Source organism: Martes martes (genome assembly GCF_963455335.1).
Source record: "Martes martes genome assembly, chromosome: X".
Lineage (NCBI taxonomy): Eukaryota > Metazoa > Chordata > Mammalia > Carnivora > Mustelidae > Martes > Martes martes.
The window spans coordinates 37,387,898-37,394,531 of NC_137897.1; positions in this window are offsets into that span (position 1 = coordinate 37,387,898).

Here is a 6,634-nt window from a genome sequence, read left to right on the forward strand (position 1 = left end):
TTGCCTCAGAGATTATGCGGCTCATTTCTGTTGGTTCCATTGGTGACAAAGGAGTCGCTAAGGACAGCCCAGATTCAAGTGGAGAGGCCATAAAACGCACCTGAGAAGAGCGTCAAGGAATTTGTGGACGTGTCTAAAAATTGCCTCGGTTCTTTATTCCTGTGATTGTACAAATGAGGCCCAAGAAGAATATTTCACCAAAATAAACAATTGAATCCATGCTGCAGAAAAGATCAACTTGTAGTAGATGCATTTCAGCCTCAAATACAGGGTTTCCTTAAGCACTCAGAGGGTGCTCTATAAACACGCAGTGACTTTTCATCAAAGGCAAAGCTGGTTTCTGCATGAACCTGTTCTGGACTGTGAATCATGTCTAATTGTCATGGAATCATGCCATGTGTTAACTGCATGTTTCACTGACTTATTTTTGAAAACTGACAGATAAAGCTGGTTTCAAGATTAATTATAGTGTAGAAGAAGGAAAGAGCTGTCAAGTGTTCTATATCAGTCTATTTAATAATCATACCATTTGCAACTATGAAGAAACTATAGAATTTCTGACCAATTTCACCATGTTTATGAGGATTGCACTGTGCATCCTTTTTGAAACTAAAATTCATTTTTTAATATCGATTTATTGATTGATTTATCTTTGAGAAAGAGACAGAGAAAGGTGGGGAGATGCAGAGGGAGAGGGAGAGAGAGAATCTTAAGCAGGCTCCATACCTAGTGCAGAGCCCGATACAGGGCTCGATCTTACAACCCTGAAATCATGACCTGAGCTGAAACCAAGAGTCAGATGCTTAACCAAGTGAGCCACCCAAGTGCCCCTGAAACTAAAATTTGAGGGGGATGAAATGATGCACTATGGTTTACTTTGACAGAAAGAACCAAAAACCCATTAATCTTTAGTAGAGGAATTTTGAGTCCTTGGTTTGTATCATCAGTATTACCTCAATCTTTCAGAGATGTTTGTCTATGGAAGTAAAGTTGAACATCCAGACGAAAGAAAATGCTGACTTCCTTTACCATCTAACTAAAGGAAGAAAATGCCGGTAGGATTTTATTTCATCAGGACGATAAATCAAAAATGAGGACCCCCCACTTAAGCATATTATAGTGGCTTATATTTCCTTGTCAGCAAGTCTGAGGATTATGTAATCACTTACAAGTGCCTTCTCCCCAGTCCAGTAAAACGACATTAGCAGTGAAAGCTCAGAGAGTATGTGAGTAATGCATAATTAACACATTTTGGAAATCATGTGGCTGAGGCAAGGAAATCTTTCACAAGCTCTTAATGTACAAGAAAGATTTTATATATTCCGTGAAGAGAGGAGAGAAAAACAGGCTGGCTGAAGAAGTAGTTTGAAAAAAGATGGGATAATTTTTTAAGTGGGAAGGAGGCGTGGGTCTTTGTCCCAGCGCCTGGTGCATCCGGTTAAACAGATTGGTCAAGGAGCCAAAGGAGGCAAATGGGTTTCTCTCCCCTCCAGCCAAACTGGAGAGAAGGACACCATTAATGAACCAACATTGAGCAAGTAAGTTGGGGCAGGATAGTGTGTCCTCAATGGCAGGTCACAGCACCGAACACAAGGGACCAAAACAACAGGAGAAACTAAGGAGTGGAGGAAGGGTTGGTTTGTTCAGGAAAGCTGAAGTTCAAGAAAAGCAAACCATAGTGAAATACTGGGCACCACCTTCCCAATCATAGGCCAGTGTGCAAAGGGCTCTTGTCACTTTACTAAGAGTGGTCCAGCTTCGCACCCTTCCAGGTTTTCCTTGCTATTAATGAGTCTACAGGGGACACTGTGTGGACCGTGTTAAAGACTTGCCAGATCTGAAAACTGGAAAAGACCTTAGAGATTATTTGGTTCATCTGTTTTCACCTCAGGAGTCCTCTGGTTCTCAATACACACGATTTTCTTGTCTTCAAGGGTCCTCGGGCTCAACTGTTTGTTGTCAGCTTTGCATGGTTATGTCCTACTTCGAAGTTCTTCTCCACAATCTCCATTTTCTCAGAGCTCTCTGTGAACTCCAGACTCTTGGAATTGCCTGCCACTTCCCACTTGGCAGTCACCGTGGCCAAATGCCATCACTTCCCGACCGTCTCAGTTCCCACTTCCCTGCTGGAGAGAAAGCTGGCTGGGTCATTTCTGGGCACTTGAGAACTGTAATTTCCTGGAGAACTTTTTTTTTTTTAAAGATTTTATTTATTTGAATGAGAGAGAAAAGGCACGAGACAGGGGGAGGGTCAGAGGGAGAAGCAGACTCCCCGATGAGCAGAGAGCCCGATGTGAGACTCCACCCTGGAACTCCAGGATCATGACCTGAGCTGAAGGTAGACGCTTAACTGACTGAGCCACCCAGCCCTTCCCCCTCCCCACCCCACCCCCCGCCTGGAGAACTTTTGAGAACAACGTGTCCCTGGCCAGTGCTTCATGCTGGAAGCATTGATGGCTGTTACTCCAATCTTCCACCCACAACCTTTAGACCCTCATTCTCCTAGGTTCCCCACATCATGTAAACCCTTAAGCCCTTAGTTTCCTGCAATGCACAGAGCAGCAGGAAACCGAACAAACCCTGTCTTCCCATCGAAGTTTGCTTAGACTGAGAGATATCCAAACCTTCCTGGTGCACAGTGAGAGCCAACATTGCTACTTGAATGCGGGGGTTCTGGGACTGAGAACTCCCACAGTGTGGGATCCAGCAATCATAAGCACCCTGGACCAAGGGATGCGCAAAAGACACATGTTCACTGTGCCTCTTGATTTTAAGTATCAGAAACCCTTTGGAGCTAGCTTCAGCAGAAATGTATGAGAGGGGTATTATAAGGATACTAAGGTGTGTCCTGGAATAGAAGGTAGAGTTAGACAATCAAACTTCAAGAACAGCAGAGAGAACAGGGCTTGAGGAAAATGGGGTACTCATGAATTCTCCCTCTTCATCTTTAGATGTTTTTATTTCTCTCTGAATTTCTGCTTTGTTCTTCCCTTTCACTGCAGAAAGGTTTTCTCTGACTTCCCGGCAAATGGAAGCAAAGATTCTAGAATAGTTTATATAGAAGAAGCAGGTAGAAATAGGAAGAGAGCCATTTTCTTGCATCAAACCTCGACTGGGGTCAAGTTCACCAAAATTTGAACGCAGCCTGTGCACACAGAGGCTGGAGCTTCAGGCTGGAAAGAGGGCATGGCTGGGAATCTGGTAAGAGAGAGGTCTGAATTGGTACAGAATCATTTTCCAAGAGATGCCCCGGTTCACTATGGAAGTAAACACGCACATACGCGTGCGCGCGTGCACACACACACACACACACACACGATGGTATATAGAGTAACAAACTCAAGAAACAGGGTGTGTGTGCCACTTCTATTCAATTTCCCACTGTGAAGGAGGGCTGAGTTGAGGCAACTACCCAAACTTTCAAGGAAGTCAAAATGTAGGTGAAAATCAAACAAAGGAAAAGGAAAACAAAAAGCAAGGAAAGGGCACTCCGAATGAACGTGCAAACAAAAATTCTAGAGCACATAAAGAAGTCGTATGCTAAGGAAAAAATCTAACAAAATAATCTGATAATGAACTCAGTACAGGTGAAGTCAATGTTATGGAACAGAAAGAGACTTCAGAATAATCATGTTTAAGGTGCTCTAGATCAGTGAAGGCGTAACATGCACTAGAGGGAGAGCAGGGGTCCTGCAGGGGCGTCTGGGTAGCTCAGTCAGTTAAGTGTCCCACTCTTAGCTTCTGAACACAAGCACCTACCCCCTCAGTGCCTTCTCACCCCCAAAGGCCTGCCTCCCCTCTCCCTGAAGGCCATGAGTCCCATGCAGAGCTACTCCTTTGCCCCTGGTGGCTCTGCTTGGTCATGACCCTGGAAAGCCTGGTCTCCTTTTCTCTTCCAGGTTCTGGGCTCGGTGAGTACTCTCCACTGTGCCCCAGATGCCACTCTCATCTGGGAGACTTTCTACAGAAGGTCTTTTCTTTTCCTTCATGGCTGTGAGGGCTTTTTTAAAAATTATTTTTTAGAGTAGTTTAAGATTTAAAGAAAAATGAATTGGAAAGTACAGAGAGTTCCCAAATGCCCACTCCCTCCACCACCAACCCAGTTCCCCCTACTATTTACATCTTGCATCAATGCAGTACATTTGTTACAATGGATGAACCAGTATTGGTATATTATTAACTAAAGTCCATAGTGTAAGTGTGTAATGACATGTATTCACCATTATTGTGTCATACAGGATAGTTTCACTGCCCTCCAAAATCCTCTGTGCTCCCCCTTCACATTCCTATCTCCTACCCAACCTTCAGCAACCACCAATCTTTTTACTGTATCCATAATGAATAACATTCCATTTTTATCTGTTCACCTACTGAAGGACATTTTTATTGTTTTCAAGTTTTGGAAAATATGAACAAACTATGAACAATTATGCTATAAGCATCCATATGCAGGCTTTTGTGTAGATATAAGTTTCCAATATAAATACTAAGGAGCACTATTGGTGGATGGTATAATAAGAGTATATTTAACTTTGTAAGAAACTGCCAAACTGTCTTCCAAAGTAGCTGTACCATTTTACATTCCCACCAGCAATGAATGCGTGTTCCTGTTGCTCCATCACTCTGCCAGCAATTGGTGTTGTCAGTGTTCTGGGTTTGGACCATTCTAATAGGGCTGCAGTGGTATCTCCGTTGTTTTTATTTGCATTTCCCTAATGACATAGGATGTGAAGCATCTTTTCATATGCTTATTTGCCATCTGTATATCTTCTCTGGTGAGGTGTCTGTTCAGGTCTTTTTGCTCATTTTTTAACTGGGTTGTTTGTTTTCCTACTTTTGAGTCTTAAGTGAGGGCTCTTCTTTAACAACTAGTTTTTTTTTTTTTAAGATTTTTTATTTATTTATTTGTCAGAGAGAGAGAGAGAGAGAGAGAGAGCGAGCACTGACATATGGAGGCAGAGGGAGGCAGAGGGAGAAGCAGGCTCCCCGCCGAGCAAGGAGCCCGATGTGGGACTCGATCCCAGGACGCTGGGATCATCACCTGAGTCGAAGGCAGCTGCTTAACCAACTGAGCCACTCAGGCATCCCTAACAACTAGTTTTTGAAAAGCCTGATTTCCAAGTTCTCCCAGGGCATTAACTACAAGCCACCAGGTTGTCCCCTGAAATGTTTCACAGACCTTGAGCTGGGATTTTCCTTCTCCTTTCTGACTCCCATGTGAGTATTTTGATCCATGGACATGGACTGTGGAACTGCATGGGGCACCATTGGTAGACTTGCTTCTGGGTCCAGTTGATAACAAGAGTTGCAGCCAATGCATCTGGCCAAGCCTGCTAGCGAGGAAACATTTGCAGCCCACCGTGCTGTTACACTTGTGACATAGAAGCCAAACAGTAATAGCTGCCAACACTTGTTTGTAGTCACGTTGGAACACCACAGGATCCAGTTCACCTCTTTCCCAGGCCCTCTGAATCTCACATTTTTAAAGAAATCTGGGCATGAGGAAGTTGGGAGAACAGAAGAGCATCGAGATTCTAAGCTGGCTGCAGCAACTGTTCAGATTACACTCATGTCTTTGACCCAGGTGATGCGTGTGCCCAGAGTCCTACCCAGGGCTAGTGAAGAGTGTGCAGGAAAAAGGAGAAGGTCTTCAATCTGGAAATGAGGTGGAAAGAATCATGGAAAAGACCAAATATGGGAGTTGACTGGTATGGGGCATGAGTGTGATGCACCTGACTCTTCTGCCTGTGGATTTGGACTTGAAGCATGTGATGAGCTTCTTCCTGCTTCTCTGAATGAAGTATGGAGCACTTTACATCAACCTGAGGATCTGCAGTTATGACAAGCAACAGAATCTGACAACGACTTCATTAAAGAGGGAAAATGACTGAACAAGTTGAAGGAAGGGAGTAAGAAGAGAAAAAAGGAAAAAGATGACACTTTCAACAGGGAGAAGAAGTGAAAAAAGCTCAGGTTTTCCTAAACTGGTTTCACAGCTCTTAATGCTGGGAAGAAGAAGGAGAAGAAGGAGAGGAGGAGGAATAAGAAGAGGAGGAAGGGGGCGCCTGGGTGGCTCAGTGGTTTAAGCCTCTGCCTTTAGCTCAGGTCATGATCCCAGGGCTCTGGGATCGAGCCCTGCATCGGGCTCTCTGCTCAGCAGGGAGCCTGCTTCCCCCACCTCTCTTTCTGCCTGTCTGTCTGCCTACCTGTGATCTCTCTCTGTCAAATAAATAAATTTAAAAAAAAATAAAAAAAAGAAGAGGAGGAAGGAAGAGGAGTGCTCAAGGGGCACTAAATGATAAAGAGACAGTAAAGAAATTTCAGAAAGAGAAATAGTCTCCCCCCAAAACAGGCATGAGGGGCATAAGCCTGTGGGAATAGGGGAGCACCTCCCACCCCTTGCTCTCAACCTTCTGCTCTGCTTCTGACAACGATTTGTCCAGGAGGTCACTGCCATGGTCTCTCTCACTGATTTGGACTTGAAGTAGCTGCTCAGTGAGTCTCCAGAAGGAAGACCCCTCTGTGATATGGGGGATGAAAGACATTCCCATGGGGTGGATTGGACCAGGAATTCAAAGAGTTCTCTTCCCTCTGCAAAGACCTGTCAGTGCCCTGGAGAGATGTACTGAGGAAC